The sequence below is a fragment of the Oryx dammah genome, unplaced genomic scaffold (genome assembly GCF_014754425.2).
Source record: "Oryx dammah isolate SB20612 unplaced genomic scaffold, SCBI_Odam_1.1 HiC_scaffold_24, whole genome shotgun sequence".
In the NCBI taxonomy this organism is placed as follows: Eukaryota; Metazoa; Chordata; class Mammalia; order Artiodactyla; family Bovidae; genus Oryx; species Oryx dammah.
Genome location: NW_024070208.1, coordinates 23,496,693 through 23,520,312, shown reverse-complemented (window position 1 = coordinate 23,520,312; position 23,620 = coordinate 23,496,693).

Here is a 23,620-nt window from a genome sequence, read left to right as displayed (position 1 = left end):
CTGTTTTACATGCTGTTGTTTTATTGGAATCAGCAGGTTGGAAATTTCCAGGTTTGTTTACCTGAAGCATTAGTTGTTGTTGTTTAGTCACTAAGTCGTGTCCAGCTCTTGCAACCCCATGAACTGTAGCCTGCCAGGCTCCTCTGTCCACGGGATTTCCAAATCCCAGGCAAGAATACTGGAGTGGGTTACCATTTCCTTCTCCAGGGGATCTTTCTGGACTAGGGATTGAACTTGTATCTCCTACATTGGCCGGTGGATTCTTTACCACTGCGCCACCAGGGAAGCCCTGAAGCATTAGTTTACTGACATCCTGAAAACTTTCCGTAGTATATGTACATGCCCATTTAGAGTGCATCGTAAAACTATTTCAGCAATTAAAAATTAGAGAGCATTATTTTTATCAATTAAGTTATCAACTAAAATATTAGAAACTGAAAGCAATGAAAGGAACGTAATAAGTGGGAGAGGTATTGGACAGGAAGAAACAAAATAATAGATAGTATTTGATGAATGATGATTCTGATACAATCACTGTTCCATTTACATGTATTATTTCATCCAATTCCTGCAGCCATTTAGCTAAACAATACCTCAAGGAATATTCGTATTTCTCTTTTACAAATGAAGAAACTGAGAACTGACGAAATAAAACAATCTGTTCAGTGATTACACAAGTAGTATATGGTGAAGGGAGGATTCAAATTCAGGCACCCTGCCTCTAATTTCTGCAACTTTACATTATGCTACATTAACTCACTTATATTATTTTCCTGAATTATACATTTATAGCTCTATAATCTGAATTATAATCTATAATCTTGCTAATTACCTTAGCAAGAAGTCATGAACTCCCAATATAAACAATGACATTCCAACCAGGGTTCCAGTTGCCTTACATAGATTTTACATAATACTAGGCAATGAGGCCTCCTGATTTTCTGCACTTTATTTTTTTTTTTTTTTTTGCACTTTAAAAAAAAATCTTTTCTGGCCCTGTGGCCCCCTCATGCTCCAAAAAATGCTCTGAAAATTTATTGAGGATCTCAAAGACTTTTTGTTTATGTAAGCTATATCTTTTTATATTCACTGTATTAAAAATTAAACCTGAGAAATTTTTAAAAGCTGAATTTATAGCCTTATTTTAAAATACATGGGACTTCCCTAGCAGTCTGGTGCTTAAGACTTTGCCTTCTAATAAAGGGGGTACAGGTTTGATCCCTGGTTGGGGAGCTAAGATCTCACATGCCTCATAGCCAAAAAAAAAAAAAAAACAGAAACAATATTGTAATGAAGTCATTAAAGACTTTGAAAATGGTCCACATCCAAAAAATCTTAATTAATTTCATTAAGCACAATGCAAATCCATTGCGTGTTATCATGCATAAACGTACTTTTATGAAAAATAACTACATTTTCTAAAAGAAAAAAAAGCAAGGAATTTGGCATTATTTTACATTTCTGGCAAATGTTTCGACATGTAGCTCTGTAGAAAGCTGCTGGATTGTATGTCTGCTTCTGTGTCAGTGACATTCTTAACTGCCCATACATCGGTGGTGAAAAAAAGGAATGACCAGTAGGGTCATTTGGTATACTGTGTTGACTTGTGCTAAGGCCCAAGAGTTTTGTACGTCATTATATTTGCTCATTCAGTGCAAAAACCCAAGAGAGCTGATATTTAAATCCCAATCATTTAAAAAAGGAAAAGCAGAACATAACCCTGACCAAATGAAGGCTTGGTTTCTACCAGCACAATAATAAAACAGTAATGGAAGAAATCATTATTTATCATGGAATGGTTCCCATCATGCCATTTTAATCCAATGAGGAAAGTTATCGGGAAAAGAATGGAAGCCTTGATCTGACTCCAAGAGCAAAAAGCAGCACCAGGCTCCTCCTTTTCAGGTGGCAGCTGTTTCTCGTAACCAAGACACATGTTTGTTTTCTAAAATAATTGTGAGGACTAAGGAATAGCTACAAATGCCTTATGTAAAATTAGAATTGTATTTTTATTTGGTTTGTGGAACTTTACCAAAAAAAGAGATCAAACACTGTTGAAAGGAATTGTTTGAAGTCCATAAAAAAAATGATTAGAATGAGCCATGTTATGATACTTCATTCTTCTTTTGATACATACAGGATACAACTCTGGCAGACATATATGTCTAGCTAAAAAGATTGGTGATGGCTGTGTGACCAAAAGCATGTGACCCGGTAACGAAGAATAGACTGTGGTGAAACTGACTAGCTTTTCTCCTGGCAGTAATTAGCACCTTGGCTGCATACAAAACAACCCACCAAACTAATCTTTGTTCCAGCATTGTTATTAAAAGATGCTTTTTACTTGGTAGGCCCACACCAAAGGACAGGAAAATCTTGCACTAATCAAGAGGGGTCAATAAAACTTGGGTTCTCTGTTTGTTGTTCCCAGAAGGCACCTTTAAACACAGAACAAATAAAAGAATGAATTGATTCAGAATGACGGAAACAACAGGAGCCAATGGGAAGCATAAACAAAAGTCCAGCAGAGATGTTCTAACAACTTCCTTAGGCCATAGGGCTCCTGGCCAATCTCAAAAACTGAAAGAAAACCAAGAGTTACATCAGACGTATTTTCTAAGCATCCAGAAAATACACTGTTAAATAAATGTCTCCCTCCAATGACTGAGTAATGGTTTGTCTTTAGTACATTATAGTATTGCCCTTACTTGAGTGTTTATAAGTTCCTCTGCCTCTGCAACTGTGATATTAAGGCTGAGAAACATCCTCCTCTGTGTTCCCAGAGCCTGGCACACGGAAGGAATAACAGAAGAATGTATGGTACACTCTGCGAGGGCAGAGATCTTCCACTATTGCATTCCCAGTGCCTAGACCACCAGCACCCAGTAGGTCCTCAGGAAACGTGGTTGACTGAGAGGCACAGTCATGACTGCATGTGCGCTCAGTTGCTCAGTCATGTCCGACTCTTCGTGACCCCATGGCTGTAGTGCCATGCCAGGCTCCTCTGTCCATGGGATTTCCCGGGCAAGAATACTGGAGTGGGTGGCCCTGCCCTCCTCCAGGAGATCTTCCCAACTCAGGGATCGAACCTGTAACTCCTGCATTGCAGGCAGATTCTTTCACCGCTGGGCCCCTGGGGAAGTCCACAGTTATGATTACCAGCCACATATTTCTCCCACTGAAAGAAGAAACTATGTTCCTTTTCTTTTAGCTTATTTTAAGCTGAATTTTTCCTAATCATGACATAGATTTCTAGGGCTCTTTTTTTTTTTTTTTTTTTTAATGATTTGCCCTGAGTAGGCCCTTAGATTCTCAGTTGTTCAAAAGCCAGAGGCAATTGTTTTACCCATATCTGAACTCTGCACATTTTTCTTTGCAACAGTAAACTCTAATGATGTTATTCATGGTAAAATGTCGTATCCTATTCTCAACTCTTTTCATTTTATGTTAAGAAAATGTTAACTCTATCTTCTTCATGTCTCACTTGTACATCCATCAAAAAGTTAAGAAAATCAAATAAGGGTATTTTAGAAAAATGCAATTAGTATAAGCACTTAGAATACCCTCTGTCTTCCATCTGCTCCTGTTAGCTCTGGTCCAGGCTTGTCCTAAGACATCTCCTTGACAGACAGGATCAGGGTGTGGCCCACAACACAGACAGTGGAGTCTTCTAGTTCTTGGGCCTCATAATGGGAGGGTGTGTGTGTGTGTGTGTGTGTGTGTGTGTTGGTTGCTCAGTCGTGTCCAGCTCTTCGTGATTCCATGCACTGTAGCCAGCCAGGTTCCTCTGCCCATGGAATTCTCCAGGCAAGAATACTGGAGTGGGTAGCCATTCCCTTCTCCAGGGGATCTTCCCAACCCAGGGATCAAACCCTGGTCTCCTGCATTATGCATAAAAAAGAAAAAATTTATATAATCCTACTTCTGTGTGATGGCTACTAGGAGAAAAGAATTAAAGGTTGAGCCTAATGAAAAATTTAGTTTTAATACTAAAGTTTCAAATGTAATCATACCAAAGTTAGGGAAAAAGTAATTTATGAAAATGGTCTTGACATAGTAATCCCTAAAATAATACAGTAATTGACATCAGGATTCAATGTTCAGTTGACCATGGCAATGTGAATATGATCTAGTTAATTTTCTTGTTATCTTCATAGTCTCCAGAGTGTGATTAATTTTATCTGTGATTTCCACTTGGTGTTGATGTAGTTCCTCCTATAATAAAATCTTCTCCAAAGAGTTTTTAATAACCCAAACAATAAAAATATATACACGAGATAGAAATGAAAGTAATAGCCACATAACCAAAAATATGAGAATGTCTTATGAAGGAATAATGTAAATTGGAACTAATAAGTTTATTTACTGAGTCATGATTGTTGCCTAGATGGCATTTGATTAAAGCTTTGCTGTTTGGGCTAAACAAAACCCAAGAAGGAAAAAGAGTTCCTTCCAGGCTATGGTTGCTTGTGCCAGCTTCTGTTAGGTTATCTCCATTCCTGATCCAAGGACCCTGGCAGCCTTACAGGAGCACAAGGCACCAGCTGCCTCCACAGCCTTCTGCACCTGGGTGTGAACGCTTCAGGCCTGATAGCTGAGGTCAGGGTGGAAATTCACAAGCATCACCAATGTATCATAGTAAACATGGTTCTCATTCTTAATTGTAAATTGGAACTTCTTGAAAACTGTTTCTTCTATTTATATTCTGGAGTGCTCCTAAGGGAAAGGGCTCTGCCAAAGGGAAGCCCAAACATGCACGAAATTACAAAAGATCACTGCTTGGTCTTCTTTAGGGGCAGAAATCGTGGAGCGTGGTGGATTTTCTTCTATTGACCAGCCAGACTGACAGATTGATACTGCCCCTTTGTTCATAGAAGGCTCTGACCATGTTCATCCAGGGCTTTCTTTTTCCTAAAGAGTCTGGCTTCATCCTCATTCCACTACTAAATTAACTTCCCCAAAGACTGTGCATCATCTTCTGATCATCAGATCCAATGACTAATGTTCATTTCTCATCAGGCAAGATCCTGCTCAACCAGTCCATAGCCCCTTCTACTTCTGACCATGCCTTTGCCACCTGCCCCCTGCCCCACCTTAAAAAGTGGCTCTTTGATCTTCTTATTTTCTCAACCCTGTCTTCCCTTCCCTTTGAGATCCTATTCACTCTCCCAGCCTTCATCTAAAACACATATCACTTGGCTTTCCTTCCTTAATTTTCTGTTTGTGGTGTATGCATGCTAAGTCGCTTCAGTTGTGTTCGACTCTACGACCCTGTGGATGGACTGTAGCCCTCCAGGCTCCTTGGCTCATGGGATTCTCCAGGCAAGAATACTGGAGTGGGTTGCCGTTCCCTTCTCCAGGAAATCTTCCCAACCCAGGGATTGAACCCACTTCCCCTTCATCTCCTGCATTGGTAGGCAGGTTCTTTACCACTCATGCCAACTGGGAAGCCTCTGTTTGTGAACTAGCATCTTTTCCCAAGTCACCTGAATCCCATGTAGAGAGGAGCCCGGCAGGCTACAGTCCATGGAGTTGCAAAGAGTGGACACAACTGAGCGACTAACACAAACATATTTTGTTCAAATATTAAACTTTCCTGAATCTTCACCTTATTATATTTAACCATATGAAGTTTCTACTAATATAGGTTCAACATGGTCAAATATCAGTAATTTCACAGGATTCACTTTACCATCATACAAGTTCAAGTGCTTCTAATCTCAAACTACTCCAATAGCCTCCTGTTTCCTATACTTCCATTTCTATACCTACAGCTCTTTCTGAAGGTTGCAATTTATTAATCCTTCTAAAGTATTCAACTTTGAGAACTTATTTATCTTAAATAAATAGTCTAAATAGTTTTCACTTTTTATTGATCACCTTACAATTTGCCCCAAACCTATCTTTGCAGGCTTTTGGCCTTACTCATCTTCAGATTTTCTCTGTTCCAATTGAACTGGTATAAATATCATCTTTCTCAGATATTTGAGCAAGCTCCAGGAGTTGGTGATGGACAGGGAAGCCTGGCATGCTGCATTCCACGGGGTGGCAAAGAGTCAGACATGACTGAGTAATTGAACTGAACTCAGACATATACTTCAGAAATTCCTCTACGAATAGACTTAAACATTAATCTTACATATATTAAGGTTATGTAATATATATTATATAATATATACATTTCCAGTATCATTCACTTCACTTCCAATTACTGTTTTCATGACATGTCTTTTTCTACACAGTTTAAATGTCTTCAAAGTACAAATGGTATCTTTTATATCTCTTTATTTCTTCATTAAGCAGACTAGAGAACTTTGTATATAGTAAGTGATCAAAAGATAGTTGCTCTTAGCACTTTTTTAAAAGGTCTGAGATACCTATCTCCTAAATACCGTCACTTAATCTTCTCATCTAAAAATAGTTCTCTGGGCCCAGAGATGGGATGTCTTTTAAAGCAATTTTTAGATGAAACTCTCCTATCAATGCTTCTGCAATTTATGCTATCATGCACTTGTGGACTGATCTATCTCCTAGGCAGACTCCTAGGTTTCATCAGAATAAAAACTGATGAAAGATAGATTCGTTTCACAGGTTTTTAGAATCTTGCACTAGACTTGAATTTCTTTAAATTGCTAGCAATGAAGTCTCGTAGAGATGGGCAGTGATATAGCTCAGAATCTATGAAATCCAAAGAGCTTGATTACTAGAGTTAAATTGAGAGCTTTGATACATGAATCCTGTTTTCCTGGGACCTCATAATCTGTTATCTGAATATCCAGATAAGAACATGCCTCTTTTGTCATCAAGCCATAATTGTTTGGTTCTTCCACCACCTGCTTGATTTATTTTTAAATACCCTAATCTTAGTCTTCTCATGGATCTAAATAAAATAATTTTTAAAAGCCCTGCTGGACCCCTAACATTCTCTATCCATGTTTCATTTGTGCTGCTGGACAATTGCTGAGATCAATCCAAGATGATTTAAAAATAGTCTTGTATTTGTGTTTAGATAACTCCCTAAAAAGGTAACTCTAACTCTTAAAGTTGTATTTCTTGAGAAATTTCTATTACATGGTCCACTTTACTGAACAAAGAAAAAAAAAGGCTAAGAATGAATCATTTTGACTTGAAAACAATTCCGTCCTTCACCAATAAAGAGAAAGATAAGAAATAACTTCATAACAGCATACTATCTTCTGATCCTTTACACCCTTTTCAAAGACTACTTACAAAAGAAGAGTCAATAGACTTAAACAAAGATTTATACCATTAAGCTCCAATGAGGAAAAGATTCATTTCAGAGGACCACAAAAAAAGATAATGAATAGGGAATAAAATAAATTAAATTTAATCTTTGGATGGGACATACTTAGTTACATTTCTAAGTACCTGATATCACAGCATACAAAGTCATTTGGTTTAAATTCATGATTAAAGAAAACAAGATACCACATTTATTTAAATGTCCTGTATTCATTAATTATTGAACCACATGACTGGATTGCTATTTTACCTCAGTTAAAGATTAATTCTGGCTGTTCTTAAACTTTCCTTAAATCTTTTTACTTTGTAATTAAGTGGAAAGGTTATACCTAAAGTTAATTTCTATATCAGGAAGGAAGGAAAATTGATTGCACCAAGCAGAAAAATTTCTCTTAACTCAGATGTATTGATTTTAAAATGAAGGCCAAACAAAAAAAGATCTTGTTTCATTTTTTCTTTTCTTTTAATTAACCTTTGTTCTTCCTTTATTTGTCTTGGAATGGATTACAAAGCTTTCTTACAAAGCATTTCATTTCTTGGTTTATATTCAATGTAATATTATTAGAAAAAAATTTACCCTCTCACAGACATGCATACGTCTGCTAGTTTTTTCTTAAGTGCTGCCATCTGCAAACTAAGTGTAATTAATGTAATTTTAAATTAAGCATCATAATTTACTTCTCCAGAAGAAAAAATTTGTATTTCTATTTGCTACCTTCCAATTCACACCCAAAAATATTTATTAAATGTCTACTATGTGAGAGTACTTTAATAATTCCAATAATACTTTATAAGAAATGCAAGCAAAATACATAGATGCATTTATTTTCTTCATAGGCAAGAATACTGGAGTGGATTGCCATTTCCTTCTCTGGATCTTTTTGATCCAGGGATCGAACCCAAGTTTCCTGCATCCCCTGCACTGGCAGGCGGATTCTTTACCACTGAGCCACTTGGAAGCCTTATGGTACCATTATAAATTTATAAATATAAGTATAGCTATATATTATAATCACATATATTTATGTAAATATAAATATAATTATAATATTATAAAATTATAAATATAGTGCTTTGCAAAGTTCAGTGAAACACTGTAGTGAATTATTGAACTTGAGAGGATGATAGGAAGCCTCAAATTTGTAGCCAGCAGAACAGAAGTGCAGGTGATCTGGTGTCTGAAGTTGAGGGCAGCCTTGTACGAGACTGTACCCTGAACTTGTGAGATTTAACCAAACTCAGGCAAGTTGGAGTAAGAATTGTATTGTGCACAGTATGTTACTTCCAAGATGTAGTGGCTTCTGCTTCCTTCTCTCTCTTTCTCTGCGGGATCCCTTGCTCTGCGGAAATTAGTTGCCATGTTGTGAACAGTCCCAGAAAAAGTTCCACAGTGAGAAACTGAGACCTCCAGCCAACAGTTATGTGAGGGAGACTCTTGGAATTGAATCCTCCACCCTCGTGAAGACTTTAGATGACTACAGTCTTGACTGACACTTTTGTTATAATTTCTCTTGCGACCCAAGATAACAGCAGTCCTGGATCCCTGGACCGCAGTAACTGGAGAAAGCCAATGTTTAATGGTTTTTAACCACTAAGCTTAGGGTGATTTGTAATACTACAATAAATAACTCAAAAGGGAGGATAAAGTTATTTCTGTTTGGTTTGAAGGTTCTAATCTCTTGTTTTCCAGTGCATCTCCAGGTACAAGAATACCTTGTAACTGCCCCACCTCTGTCATTGAGTAATTTTTCTTTGGAATGGATCTCAGTCAATTTGCTTATATGCCCCTTAACCAGTAAGACTGTCTCTCTAGACTTTAAGATAGGCTAAACCAACCCCCAAACTCAGTCGCTTATCATACCAAAAATATATTTCATGATCACATTGTAGGTAACTCTCATGGATGGAGGAGCCTGGTAGGCTGCAGTCCATGGGGTCACTAAGAGTCAGACATGACTGATCGACTTCACTTTCACTTTTCACTTTCATGCCTTGGAGAAGGAAATGGCAACCCACTCCAGTGTTCTTGCCTGGAGAATCCCAGGGCTGGGGGAGCCTGGTGGGCTGCCATCTGTGGGGTCGCACAGAGTCGGACACAACTGAAGCGACTTAGCAGCAGCAAGCCCAGGATTAACAATGTGTTTCATTTTTTCACATCTGTACATGGGAAAAGGTAAGGAGGTTAGCACATGGGGCTCTTATCACCAGGGTTCAAAACTATGTACCTTACTTCTGCCCACATCCTGTGACCAAACTCAGTCACACAGCACCATCAAACTTTGAAGAAAGCTGCAAAATGTGCTTTTTATATCTGGTCAAGAAGAAAAAATGGAATTTATGACCATCAGAAGTCTTTCCTATAGAGATATACTTTCTTTGGGGTACATTTGGTCTGGTCAGTAACATCAAAAGATATAAATAACAACATCCTCTACCCCAAATAACGAAATCTTCATAATCGACAGAAGATGGATTAGTACAATATCAGTAAATACCTCTATGAGGTGGCACTTGTAGTGTATCACGACTTATAGTTTCTGTTTCGGTGAAAATGTTATGCTATTTATTTACACTGTCACAAAACAAATAATATGAAGTGTAGGTTTCTCTATTTCATCTACAATTGTATTTTTTTGTTCCGTCACACTTGAGACAGTTACAATACCTGTACATTTCTGTATGACCTGATTGTGAGGACTGGCCTGAAGGACATGAAAGGCAACAGTGACTGAGGGAAGGGCGTCTCATATCCACCTAGAGACACACTCACCCGGGTCATTTGTTCTGACCTGGGTTGCTTCTAAGATGGACGAGTTAGTGCCTAATTTCTCCAACTCATCTCATCTGCAGCCATTATCTTTACTGAACTTTTAAGTTTTGCTCAGCTCAGAGTTTTCATTCCCGTGGGCTTAGACTCAGCAACATGGAGCAGCAGAGTATAATGAATCCTGCTGCCCTGAGTACACGCGTATCAGATCGCTCACCTGCCTCCTTCTCCAGCCACGCCCCTGCCTCAGTTCCTTTTGCCCTGCCTTATACACACACCTGTCACGGGTGCCCTGACCATATGCTTGGCATTATACTTAATTGTATGTCCATTTCCCACACTAGAATTAAAGCACTGGGCTGAAATGTACACTACAACATTTAAGTCTTAATATCCACTTTGTTTCTTGTTAAATATGAATCTGAAATCTCCATATCCCTTTAAGATATTTAATTTAGACTAAAATACTAGAGGGAGAGCTATAATATAATATTTCTAGGGTCTCTGGACCTGCTCACTACTAAATTTCTCCCTGTACATCAGCAGCTTCTGATGAAGTTTCAGCAGGGATGAAGGCCAAGCTTCCACAATTATGACATTACACTGCGATTGGTTTTATCCAAGGACGTTTAGAAGAGTAAGTGAGCTAGAGAGAAAGAGAAGCTTAAAAGGACTGAATGTTTATTTTTGACAACTGAGTATTCTAAGCAATTTTTGGCATTTTTAAGATATTAAAGAAATCACCATAATATTATATTTTCACATATATGGATTACTACAATGAAATGAAGACTATGCAAAATAGATCTAAATATGAAAAAAAATTGATTCTGTTGGAAACCAAAAAGGCAATATATAGTAATACAAAACATCTTAAATCATTCTCTTTATATGCTTATTCTTGAGTTCCTGGGAACCCAGGGGAAAAAAAAATGTATTATCCAAGCTAAACAGGGCTCACTCAGAATCTACAATTCTGTGGCTAATTGGCATATACCCTAAAGAAGAAAGGGATTATCCAAAGATTCAGATGCTCCCTCTCCCAAAAATCTGCCTGCAAAGCTACCTTGAACTTTAATGATAATGATAAGATTGAAATTTTATAATGGTTTATTATCTTCCTGAAAAACAGGTAAGGATGAGGGTAGAGAAAGAAAAAGAATTGCTCATTAATTACTTTCTTTTAACTCTTGATTCATCCAGACTTTCCAAACTGGAAACTCTTGATATCTTACCCTGAGCTTTGCTATTTATCAATCTGTAGGTTAGAGAAGGAAAATTAAAAAGTAAAGCAGCCACATGTGTTCTGATCTACTCTGCAAGAACTCTGAAAATATGCTTTAAATAAACAGGCATGGAGTATTTTTCTTTCTCTTCTTCCTGGAAGAGGAGAGCAGGGGGCAGAAGTTTCCACTGTCCTTTCTTCTAAGCACTCTGTTTTATCTGCCAAGCATGCTTAGCAAAGAAAGGGGGCTGCTCACAAACCCAGTTCCAAATTGTCTTCTTACGATGAGAAGCTGTATGAATCACTGAACTGAAGACCTGGGCAAGACCCCAGCTGCTTACAATCAGTAACTCTTACAGTTGAGATAAAAAGAAAACTGACACAGAAAAAACTTAGATAGAAGCACATTTAACCTTTTCCTCTCTGGAAGTAATAACTGAACCAATTCTCTCTTCACGTGAACCCTGGGTGGGAAGTTTTTCTCCCAAATTAAACAAAGGAAAAAATATAAGTATTTTTCACTGCAAGTATTAACTCTAGGTTTAAATTCTCACATTCAGATGTAACTCGCCTTTCTGGAGGGCCCCCCAGCACATAACAGTGTTCTTCATCCTTTTTTTGTGATTTTATCTGAGAAACATTAAAAGGGATGCACTAATCGCCACCCCCATCCTCACCCAAAGGGGTAGGAACTACTGGGTGAGCTGTGTTCATTCACTAAAGCGCAGGGCACTAACCCTGTGTCTGACTTATTTTAGGTTCTAGGAACAGAAAGATGAACAAGAGGGTCAAGAGAAACCATGCTTCCCTTAACGATCTGGAGGACATTCAGGTCATCTCTCTCTATTTAAAAGCTTAGTTCCCACGCTGTGAGCTGTGAGCCTTAAGAAGTACGTCCCCTGTTCTGAAGATGTCTTTCTTTCTTCTTCCAAGGAAACCCAGAATGTGCATTTTCTCATGGGGCATTGAGACAAAATCAACATTGTGGACAACAGGGGTGTTCCAATCCTAAATGCAAGTGCAAAGTAAGGGTAGGAGTCAGTAGCAGGGTCATCACAGGAAAATTAAACGAATGGTACTCAGTGAATGGAAGGAACTTCTCTTTCCTGTCACTCTTTGCTGTCTGTTCCTGTTTAATGAAAATTATACTGCCATGTCCCCCCCAAACCCAATGTGGAACTTAGAATAATTGCTCACTTTTCCCAGCTCTTTAAACTACACAGTAATTGAGTTGCCCTATTACTGTCCAGCCTTTTCACACAACTGCTTTTCCTGTAATCTCTCAATCCGTTTTACCTGTGCTTGACTCACTTGCAATTTCTCACCTGAAATATTCAAGTCTCATTGCCTCCCTCTCGCCCCTGTCAGTGTCAGAGTGGCCGCTCTACGTGGCAACTCCACTCCCTCTACAGTGTTAGGACCCAAATCAGCAGCGAAAAAAGCTCTGTCTTTATCAATCAGATAAAGAAGCCAATAAGCAAAAACAAAAAAGTTTTTGTGTGTGTGCTTGAACTATGGAATCTGTCATTAAACCTCTATATGTCATTGCATTTCCACAGTATAATTGGGAAAAACTTTTTGTAAAGGCATAAACATCATGCCACTGGGAGTATCTTGCATTTTTCCTTAATGGTGATAAAACTTGCCGTTTGCTTGTTTACCATTTGTGCTAAGTTATATATTTGTTTTGCTTTGTTTAGTTTGATTTGTTGTTGTTTTCTTTTAATTGGGGGAACAATTGCTTTACAATGCTGTGTTGGTTTCTGCTGTACAGCAACGTGAATCAGCCATAAGTATACATATACCCCCTCCCTCTGAACCCTCCCTCCCACCCACTGTATCCCACCCCTCTAGGTCATCACAAAGCACCAGGCTGGGCTCCCTGTGTTATACAGCAGCATCCCACTAGCTATCTATTTCACATATGGTAGCGTACATATGTCAGTGCTAACTCTCTCAATTCGTTCCATTCTCTCCTTCCCCCATCACGTCCACAAGTCCGTACTCTACGTCTTCGTCTCTATTCCTGCCCTGAAAATAGGTTTGGTTTTAATTCAACAGTATAAGCTCAGAGCCTGGCACGCCTGAGCGGGTGAATAACACGAAGTCTAGATTGGTGCGCGGAACCAAGGAGTGGCTTAGCAACCCAGCTAATTGGCTACAAACTTAATCAACAAGCATTTACTGCTTCCTACACAGCGTGCACGCAGCATTCTGCATCTTATCTACCTCTTGAAACGTGTACCTGCTTTTCAAACTGTCAGCATTGCTTTTCATCAGCCTGACTAAGGTAGAAAGAGGCATGCCAGGGTGGAGAGAAAAATAACTCTGCTTTACATGTTCAAGCTTGACGGGGTGTCGGTTTTTGGTGTTTGCATAATAAAAATCTGCCTGAGAGGGAATTATGTCAAATATGTACGCATGGTATTTTGCCTGCAGTAGCACCAAAAATCTTAGAGCCTTCAGACCTCTGCGAATCAAAGACAGACACACGGCGTCAGCCACCAGGTGATGTAAAGAAAAGGTTTAGTGGGAAAGTTGACGGATCTCAACTTAAGTCATTTGCCCACAATCATGAAGTAAATCAAAGAAAACACCAAGGTTCACACAAGGTGAGCAACAAAAGGCAACATATTCCCTGTTGAAAAAGCTCATGTTATATCCACACACTGTTTTTCTAGTTGTCATTTCCATTTGAATGTCTACATCAGTAATGCTGAAGCTGAGTGACAAGGCAAACAGACACTGGGTTCGGGACATGTATAAAGAATCAAAGGTTATTGAGTAGGAGGTTCTGAAATCGGTCAGCCTTAGTTTGAAATTCAAAACTTCTGGAAAGGAAAGGAAGGAGAGAGAATCAGAAGAAACCATGACAATGTGGGATGAAATTTATGATTCTGCCGAAGGGTTAAATCTGAAAAGATCCTGTTACTGGCCGCCTCTGGATCATTCCCCCTCTTGTTTCCAGGCTCTGTTCCATTTTAATCCTTCTGTTGAAATTTCAGTCTTCAGCCTGCTGTTTGCTTCTTCTGTTAGTTTCTATAGAGCAGGTGTTTTAAATCTAAGATCCATGAACTCCTGGATACCACGGATAAACTGGAGAGATGGAAAGCTCCTCTTCATGAACTCCTTGAAACTGCAGGCAAACTTTATATATATATAATTTTACTTTTAGTCATTTATTTATCTTGGTTGGACCAGGTCTTTACTGTGGGATGTGGGAACTTATTCTCTGACCAGGTATCAAATTGCTGGAGATGGGGGGTCCCCTGCATTGGGAGCAAGGAGTCTTAGCCACTGGACCACCAGGGAAGTTCCTGCTGGCAAACTTGTGGGTGAATTGTGCAGCTGTACATCTCCCAGGCACGAGGTCAACAGCCTTGATAAAATTGCTTTGAGTGTTCATACTATGCAAATATGAGTCAATTACTGCCATAAAAATAAAGAAGATTCGCACATCAAATCCTATTCAGAAATCAAAAACAACCAAAATGTTTTGTTTAGAAATACTAGGGAAGTATTAGCTGAAAAAGTGTTGATAAGAAACAGAATTGTAAATTGCACTCCTGTTATGCTAGCTGATGAGGGTAAATTAGAATTACACTAACAGGAACTCCCCAACTCCCCTCCCACCACGTTAAGGGTCACCCTCCCAAACCTGCAGGACCCCTTCACTCCAGCTCTGCTTGTCATGACTCAGAGTGAGGCTTCTCTCCCAACAGCAATGGCTCTACTGAGGCTCACTGTGTCTTCTTTCCCTGTTAAGTGCCAGCTCTCTGGTTTTGCTGAAGTTAAGGCTTTCCTTCAAATATTTTCTGGAGTCCTTTCTCTCAAAAAACGTATGTACGTATAAAAGAGAAGTTAGTAAATAAACAGAAATGGCACTATTCTCACCTGGAAGACTCCATGGACAGAAGAGCCTGGTGAGCTACAGGCCATGGGGTCTCAGAGTCGGACCCGACTGAGTGACTGATGCATACATACATACACATGTATGTGTTTATTTATTTGTTTCTCTTTCTTCTGCTAGTACATCTAAAAGTATTTTTCTGTTTGCTATGACATCACTGAAATCATAGAGTTTCTATGATGCATCTCACCTTCCATCCTGAACAGTGATAGTTGGTATTCAATGACAGGTTTAATACTTTAAAAATGCCCAGTTTTAGAAAAGGTATTCACCTACACTACATCTAAAATGTAGCATTTTCAGATTACTACACCCTTGTGCTAAAAATAGATGACTCTAACAACTGACTTCTTAGGCTGACCTCAGAAAAGAGATTTTAGAACTAAGCAATCAAAAAGAGATCCTGTTCTCAACTTTTTACAGTAATTCAACTTTATATAGTAACCAAGGTATAAAAAACAAAAACAAAGGACTCAGTCCTCACTTTTTTTTTCCTGAATACTTAACTCACAAAGAGTCTAAAGACTGAAGCAATTTACTAAAAATTTTAAAATGTAAATACAAAATAGAAGCACAGCATGTGTCCAAGCTAAGTTAGAAAATATTCTGATGAAAAAAAGTGAAAAAGTGAAAGTATTAGTCACTCAGTCATGTTCAGTTCTTTGCAACCCCGTGGACTATAGCCTGTCAGGCTCTGTCCATGGGATTTCCCAGGCAAGAACACTGGAGTGGGTTGTCATTTCCTTCTCCAGATCTTCCCAACCCAGGGATCAAACCTAGGTCTCCTGCATTGCAGGCAGATTCTTTACCATCAGAGCCACCAGGGAAGCCCCATCCCAATGAAACAGCATCCTTAACAGAAGTAGGTAATAAACGCTTCTTCATTCAATGGGACTAAGTAATGATAAAATAAGTTAATAATAAAAAGGTTAATTTTATCTTGATTAGCAAGACATTTTAGATGTAATTAATAGAAAGTCAGCTCAAAATAGCCCAAGAAAAAAAATGAGAGGGGAGTTTATTGCCTTCCATGATATGCAAATGTTCTTATTTCTCCTTCAGTTCTAAGTGGCCTCCTCTTGAAAGCTTCCTTGAATCCCTACAAATCCCAAGTAGGTGATTCCACAGGATGCCTTTAGATTCCATCTTGGGGGGAATTTCATTTGTGAATTATAAACAAAACCCATTTTCCTAGGAAAAGACTAATGGTTATATAGCCATGTTAATAAGTAGCCACCAGCACTGTAAAATCAATTTAATCTCTGACAGCTTGCCTCAGGGAACATACTTTTGTAAGCCAGCCAAGCAGTAACAGCTCCTCGTAGATCAGGAATTGGCCAGTCAGAAATAGACTCAGACTCAGTCTTCTCAACTCTCCTTTAAGTGCCAACCAACTGACAGAAAACTCCTCAAAATCTATTTCTACAGATGATGTTCCGTTCATTGACATGCTTGAAATTCTGCCAGACTCTGAACTGTGTTCTTTTTCTGAACCATGTATGAGATCAACAGTCTACTCTGCTCCGAGAGACTCTGCCTGACCAATGTAGTTCCCCCTTAGCACAGTAAACAGCCCACTCATCTTTGAGCTTTCAATTTCTTATATTGAATCATCATCTCATAACTCTTTGACAATCTATATTGCACTAGTCTGTTTTCTTATCAGTATCCACCACTGGACACTCTCATTAGGGAGGGCAAAGACAGAATCTGTGTTTGTTGGCGTTTGTTGATTAAATATGAGGATGCATGTGGGGATGGATGAATAGATGGGTCAACTGATGGGTGCATGTGTAGGTAGACAGACGGTGGGTTTGAAAGTGTTAGTCACTCAGTTGTATCCAACTCTTTGTGACCCCATGGACTGTTGCCCATCAGAGTTCTCTGTCCATGGAATTCTCCAGGCAAGAATACTGGAGTGGGTAGCCATTCTCTTCTCCAGATGGCAGTAGAAAGACACAATCATATGGTTACCTGGAAGGTTCTGGGAGATGGCCCTCTGGGGGAAAAAAAAAAAAATCAGAGGTCTCACAGGGGACATTAGTAGCAAAAGTAATAAAAGGATCCTTCCTAAAGAGATTGTGATTATATATGAGATATAGGCAGAAATTCTCAAAATAGGTGGGGGTAAATATTAATAGAAAAACCCCCGAAGCTGGGAAAGATTGAAGGCAAAAAGACAAGGGAGTAATAGAGGACAAGATGGTTAGATAGCATCACCAACTCAATGGACGTGAATTTGAGCAAACTCCGGGAGATAGTGGAGGACAGAGGAGCCTGGTGTACTGCGGTCCATGGGATTTCAAAGAGTTGAACACAACTTAGCAGCTGAACAACAAAAACAAATATTAATGGGATCTTTTTTGGTTTTGTAGAGCAGAAAAAGGGGTCCTTGAGAGAAGAAATGATCCAAAGACAGTAGTGTCTCAATGAATACGTGATCTATTATTTGCTCATCATCAGGTAGGAATCAGAAGAAATTCAGGTTACTAAGTCATCACCAAGCCCCTGAGAGAGTTGAAAGATTGGAACCCATGTTATAGCATTTGATGTTATCCACATCACATTGCCTTAGGTTGGGTTCAGTGGGAACAGAGCCTGAGATCAAGATTCTTGTTCACGTGATTCATTGAGGAAAAACTCTCATGAGATTGGAAGTGACAGAAGCAGGAGAGTGCAGGGAACAAAAAAAACTAAGCAAGAATGTACTCTCAACTAGAACCTAGCTTTAGTGTGATTCCTCCAGAAAGTTCTGTAGTATGAACTACTCCACAGAGTCTGTCCCACCTTGAGGCAAAGAGGCTTGCTTTTTACGTCATCGGCCTTGGTCTAACGGTGAATGGGTAGAAGGGAGTATTGGCTAGTCTATTGAGGTGGTTCTCGTTTGTCCGAGGACAGAAGGGAGAGGACATGAGCTGTCATGAGTCAACACTCAAAGCAGCTGTCCTATGAAAAGACCAGCAGAGAACTCAGAGTCTTTGCCTCAGCTGATTAGCATTATGCATGTAATGTATGAGTGTTGATGATGAATGCCCTCAGCAAAGAGGAATATTATATTTATTTGATATTCTTATGGATTGCCTGATTTCTATTGCTATATTTTTTTCTTTTTCTTATTGCTACCTTTCAAGAACTTCTATAAATCAGAGCCATCACATCTTACAAAATTGCTGAGATTTTTCTAACATTATTAAAATTGAATATGTCATTTCAGTGACATTGGGAAAATAATCAATTGTGCAGTATTGGAGAAGTCAGATGGATTCTGATATCCCAATAGTTGTCTTCCTTTATTCACATTGCCTGCATTGAGGACATGCAACACAACCCCCAAAAGAAGCCATACTTAGTATCTACTTTCATTTGAAGGCATTAATTAGTTCTTTTAATAGGCTGTTTTCCTCTATCTAATATTATCCAGAACGCTTGTGAAATATTTCGGTTTTTATAATTGTAATGCACCAGTACTTTCCATCACATAAACTCCCAGAAGATGTCATAGTAGTACTAGCTCAAAAAAATGTTTTACCAACTTTTTCTATTTCTCTCTGTGTGTATATATACATAAAATCTTATACATATACATATTTCTATTATTCTTTTTTTTTTCTATTATTCTTTTAATAGCTCTCCTATAGTCAGGCACCAGCACAGCAAAATCAGTACCTAAGGTATTGTTTTTAAGCACACACAGTAGTCTATTGGAAACATAATATGAGTATGGTGAGTTACATACTCCAGGGAAAAGAGATAGTAAGGAGAGTCAACTATTTCATTATAACGTAAAAAAAGATATTATGCTGCAGTATCTTATACCCGTATCAGCATGCCTATAAAAACAACATGTTTCTAGATAAAACACAGAACCCAAAGATATACATATATGTTTTCCTGAGTTAAGACTCATTAGCTTAACAGCATATTTTTACAAAAACCGTCCTACCTACACAGGAAAGCTATACTCATATACTCGGTCAGACAGATATCAACATGCAGGAATCTGGAGGCATTAGGAAGAGTAAGTAGGAATGTGCTGAAAAATATTAGTTTGGCTATATAATTAAAAGAAGAAGATAACTTCTAGAATTTAAATGGCAAGTTACGCTGTTTAAAATATCGTAATTATATTATTTCAAAGTCTAAAATAATAGCGCAAAGAGCTGGAAGGAAAACACTCACTGGAGTTTGAGACATTACAACTCTCTGTAACCAGAGCCCATGATGAATATCTTTGAGCATAACAGTTTTATACCAGGAATAGATCAAAGAGATGTAACAGCCTTGTGTATATAATCACAGCCTGCCTTCCTTTGATGACAGCACAGTGGATGTGGGTGTGTACACGGACATGTATGTAAACACGTGCTCTTTTGGAACAAGACTCCCTTGTTCAGGTCCCATTGAGTTCCAGTTCTTTGGGTCTATGAAGTCTTCCCACATGTTAGAGGTCTCACACTTCCATTCTTATGCCTTATGAAATCTGTTTTTCCATTCTTCTAGTTAGTAACCATAAAGCTGTCTTTATTTTTTCCATCATCTTGACACTCTGTAACAATGCTGTCCATTCTTAGCATACTCCTTTGCATGTAGGAAGCATTCAACATGTATTTACTCAAAGTACTCGCTACGGACATATTTTCCCTTCCAAACTTTCTAGCCTTTCCTTTCGCTCCTTATTCCTGCAGCAACCCTACTCACCTTACCCCCATCATTCCAATGAAATGACATCCTAAGCACTATATTCTCATTTACCACACAGGAAGTTAGCTGCCAGATTACTTTCCTAGGACAACACTAATTATTGATCACCTTGAAAATCTCCAACAATCACTGCTAGTTTGGTTTTCAAGTCTAAATATCATCTTTCTAAATCTTTTTACTACAGTATAATTGTTTTACAAGGTTGTGTTAGTTTCTGCTGTACAACAACGTGAATCAGCCATAAACGTACATACGCCCCCTCCCTCATGAGCCTCCCTCCTATCCCACCCCTGTAGGTCATCACAGAGTTCGGAGCTGAGCTCCCTGTGCTAAACAGCAGCTTCCCACTAGCTTTCTATTTCACACGTGGTGGTGTCTATATGTTAATGCTACTCTCTCAATTTGTCCCACCTTCCCCTCCAACCCCGGAGCATTTCCTTTTTTTAAAGTGACTTTCTAACATGGATGGCTACAGCAAACTCATCAATACTTTTATTCATATCACTAAATGGTCTATTTTTATCAGTACCATCTGCTACTAAGATGTAGAGTTTTTGTTTTTGTTTTGGCTGTGCTGTGTGGCTTGTGGGATCTTAGTTCCCTGAGCAGGGATTGAACCCGGCCCTGAGAGCGTGAAATCCTAACTATTGAACAGCCAGGGAATTCCCTAAGGTACAGTGTACCCACATCCTTAACTTCTGATGTCCTCCTTGACCTACAGGCTCTCCTGTCTTTATTCAGTTATCCAAGGGCATCCTTCAGTTTCTAACCCAAACCTACTCCCTTCATTAAACCTTCCTATCTTCAACTTCCAAAGGAGGCAATGGCACCCCACTCCAGTACTCTTGCCTGGAAAATCCAATGGACGGAGGAGCCTGGAGGGCTGCAGTCCATGGAGTCGCCAGAAGTTGGACACGACTGAGCGACTTCACTTTCACTTTTCACTCTTATGCTTTGGAGAAGGAAATGGCAACCCACTCCAGTGTTCTTGCCTGGAGAATCCCAGGGACGGGGGAGCCTGGTGGGCTGCCGTCTATGGGGTCTCACAGAGTCAGACACGACTGAAGCGACTCAGCAGCAGCAGCAGCAGCAGCAGCATCTTCGACTTCAAGTACTTCTGTTTTCCTAAACAATTACAGTCTTTAGTTTACGTTGCAAAATTCATTATTTATTTACATATTATTCTGAATTCCTCTCTAATTTTGCCTTTATTTCCTTCTGGTCTATCCAATTTAATGGTTCAGTTTTTTTTTTTAAGTAAGACAGGTTTTAATCACCACCTTTAAGCTCAAAAGTCATGAGTACTAAGCTTAGAAGATAAAGTTACTTATTTTATCAATGTTATTACTGATCTTGATGCACTAAGTCAGAAAATGTCTTGAATAAAATAATTGAAAGAAATGTAAAAAAAAAAAATCAATTTTTCCTTCCAAGAAATCGATGTCTTTAATATGATAAGCATCAGTATGTAAGTTATGGGAAATAGCAGGTTACATCAAGTTCAAAATTATTAATATGAATTTGAAAACTCTTTCAGAAAATTGCTTCAGCAGATTTTACTTTTCTTGTTCTTCCAGTCGCTGTCCTAGTAAGCTTTCTTAAGATGCAAACCAAGGAAGGTGAGAAAACTGAATATTCTTAAAAGTAGTAGAAAAGAATATAATTACATTTTACACAATAAGCTAACAATTAGAAAGTTTGTTTCAATTAAGTTAGTTTCTTAGATGTATTGGATTTAGTATTTAAGTTAAAATATATCCTTTCATTTACAGTGAGGTGAACACTTTTTTTTTTCTATAATTGATAATTTCCATTAATGAGACCGGATCTGCTTCCTTCATCCATCCAAATCCCTGCAGCTTAGCCTTGCACATAATAAGCACTCAAAAATTATTTTTTCAAATGACCTGTGATGATATATTACTTCCAAGTGTTCTTTCTTTTTCCTTGTTCCTACAGCCCCCTGAGTCATCTGGTCCTAGGAACCGTATTTAAAATATTATAAATAATTATAACAAGCACTTGTTAAATAAACATTGACCTAACATGATTTTCTGGTGGGGTGGAAATCCCCTGAAAAAAGAAATGGAAGCTCACTGCAGTGTTTTTGCCTGGAGAATCCCATGGAGAGAGGAGTCTGGTGGGCTACAGACCGTGGAATTGCAGAGTCGAACATGACTGGCCAGCAGATATAAAAAGGCAGCGTATGCCTACCCTATTGAGTAAAGCGACTCCTTAAGTGATTTCTCTGTAGTTTACTAAATTTTAATTTATCTTTCTATTTTCTTTTAGACAATTTTTGGTGACTTTTAAAAATCTGTAATATTATCATAAACATCTCTATTTGTATAGAACTCATTTTAACGTTGCATTACTTCCTAGGATAATTTCTAAAAATGACAATAACTTCTTCAAAGGAATAAAAATATCATCTCTTCATTGGGAACCAACCAATATACTAATAAGCTAATTTCTTTCCAGAAAGTGTGGTAACAGTGTACATGTTTTCTATAACTTGACATTCCTTTTGTTTTTTCTTTTCCTTTTAAATTTCTGATGCTGTTGTGTTTGTTTCTCTAAAAATTGAAGAGGTTAAAATGAGGCTAGGGAACTTTCCAGTTAATTTCTTTCTGCTGTTTTAAATTGTGCTTAGCAGGATAATGTGGCTTATTTTACTTTGAAATACCCTTGAAACACAAATAATGGAAGCACTGTGTTGGCAGACAAGATTGTGTAGAATAGAAAAACCCAGTCATCAGATCTATATAACCTGGGTTCAAAGCCCAGCTCAGTCGCTAATCAGTCATACCATCCCAAGAAAGCTATTGTGCTTAGGTCTTGGTGCCACCTTTTCAAAGAGGCACTGATAAACAGAGCAAATAAAATGGCAAGGGATCTGGAAAAAACAGTTGAGTGAAGCAGCGATATTTAGTCTGGAGAAAAGATAACTGGTAAGGACACTATGGCTGACCTCAAATACCTGGGGAGCTGTCATGTGGAAGAAGGAGTAGATAGAATCCACTTCAGGCCAGCGAAGAGAATAGATGGAAATCACAAGGAGGCAGTGTTCAGCTTTATGGAAGGATGAACTTTCTCGTAATTACAGCTTTTCAGTGATAAACCCAACTACCATCTGGAGTAGCAAGCTTTCTGTCATTGGAGGGGCTCTAGCTGCAGCCAAATGACCTTTTATCCAACTGGTGAAATTTAAATACTGAAGTCTGGCCAGGAAGACAGGAGATGGGGATGGAATTTGGGGGACCTGGCAAAAGATAACAGGGCTGAGCCTGGAGAGAGCAAATTAGGAATATGGCTGGAGATCCTAGGAGGGCACAGGCAGAACCAAGGCTGGCACCTTTTAGGTCGGGGCTAGAAAATTCCTGGAAAATGGGGTCTAGAGATGGATTCATAAATAAAAAATGAAAGAAAACATTTTTGGAAACGTTTAAATGACCTACCAATGAAATTGTTCTCAAGAACTAAGTCATCTTAAAAAATAGCTTCTGAAAAGAAATCTGTAATGGTTTCTGTGTTCTGACCTTATAATTCTGTTTTGAAGCTGTTAAAGGGACTTTTCCCCCTCTAGAAATATATGCACTATTCATCTCATATTAAAATCAGATAAATTTTTTAAAACTTTTTAAAATTTGTCCCTTAAATTACTCTGTCTTATAGAACTTAATTTGTGTGAGATGTAAATGAGAAAAAGTCCTCTGCTTCAGAGGGGCTTTTGTAAAATGCATGTGGTCTATTC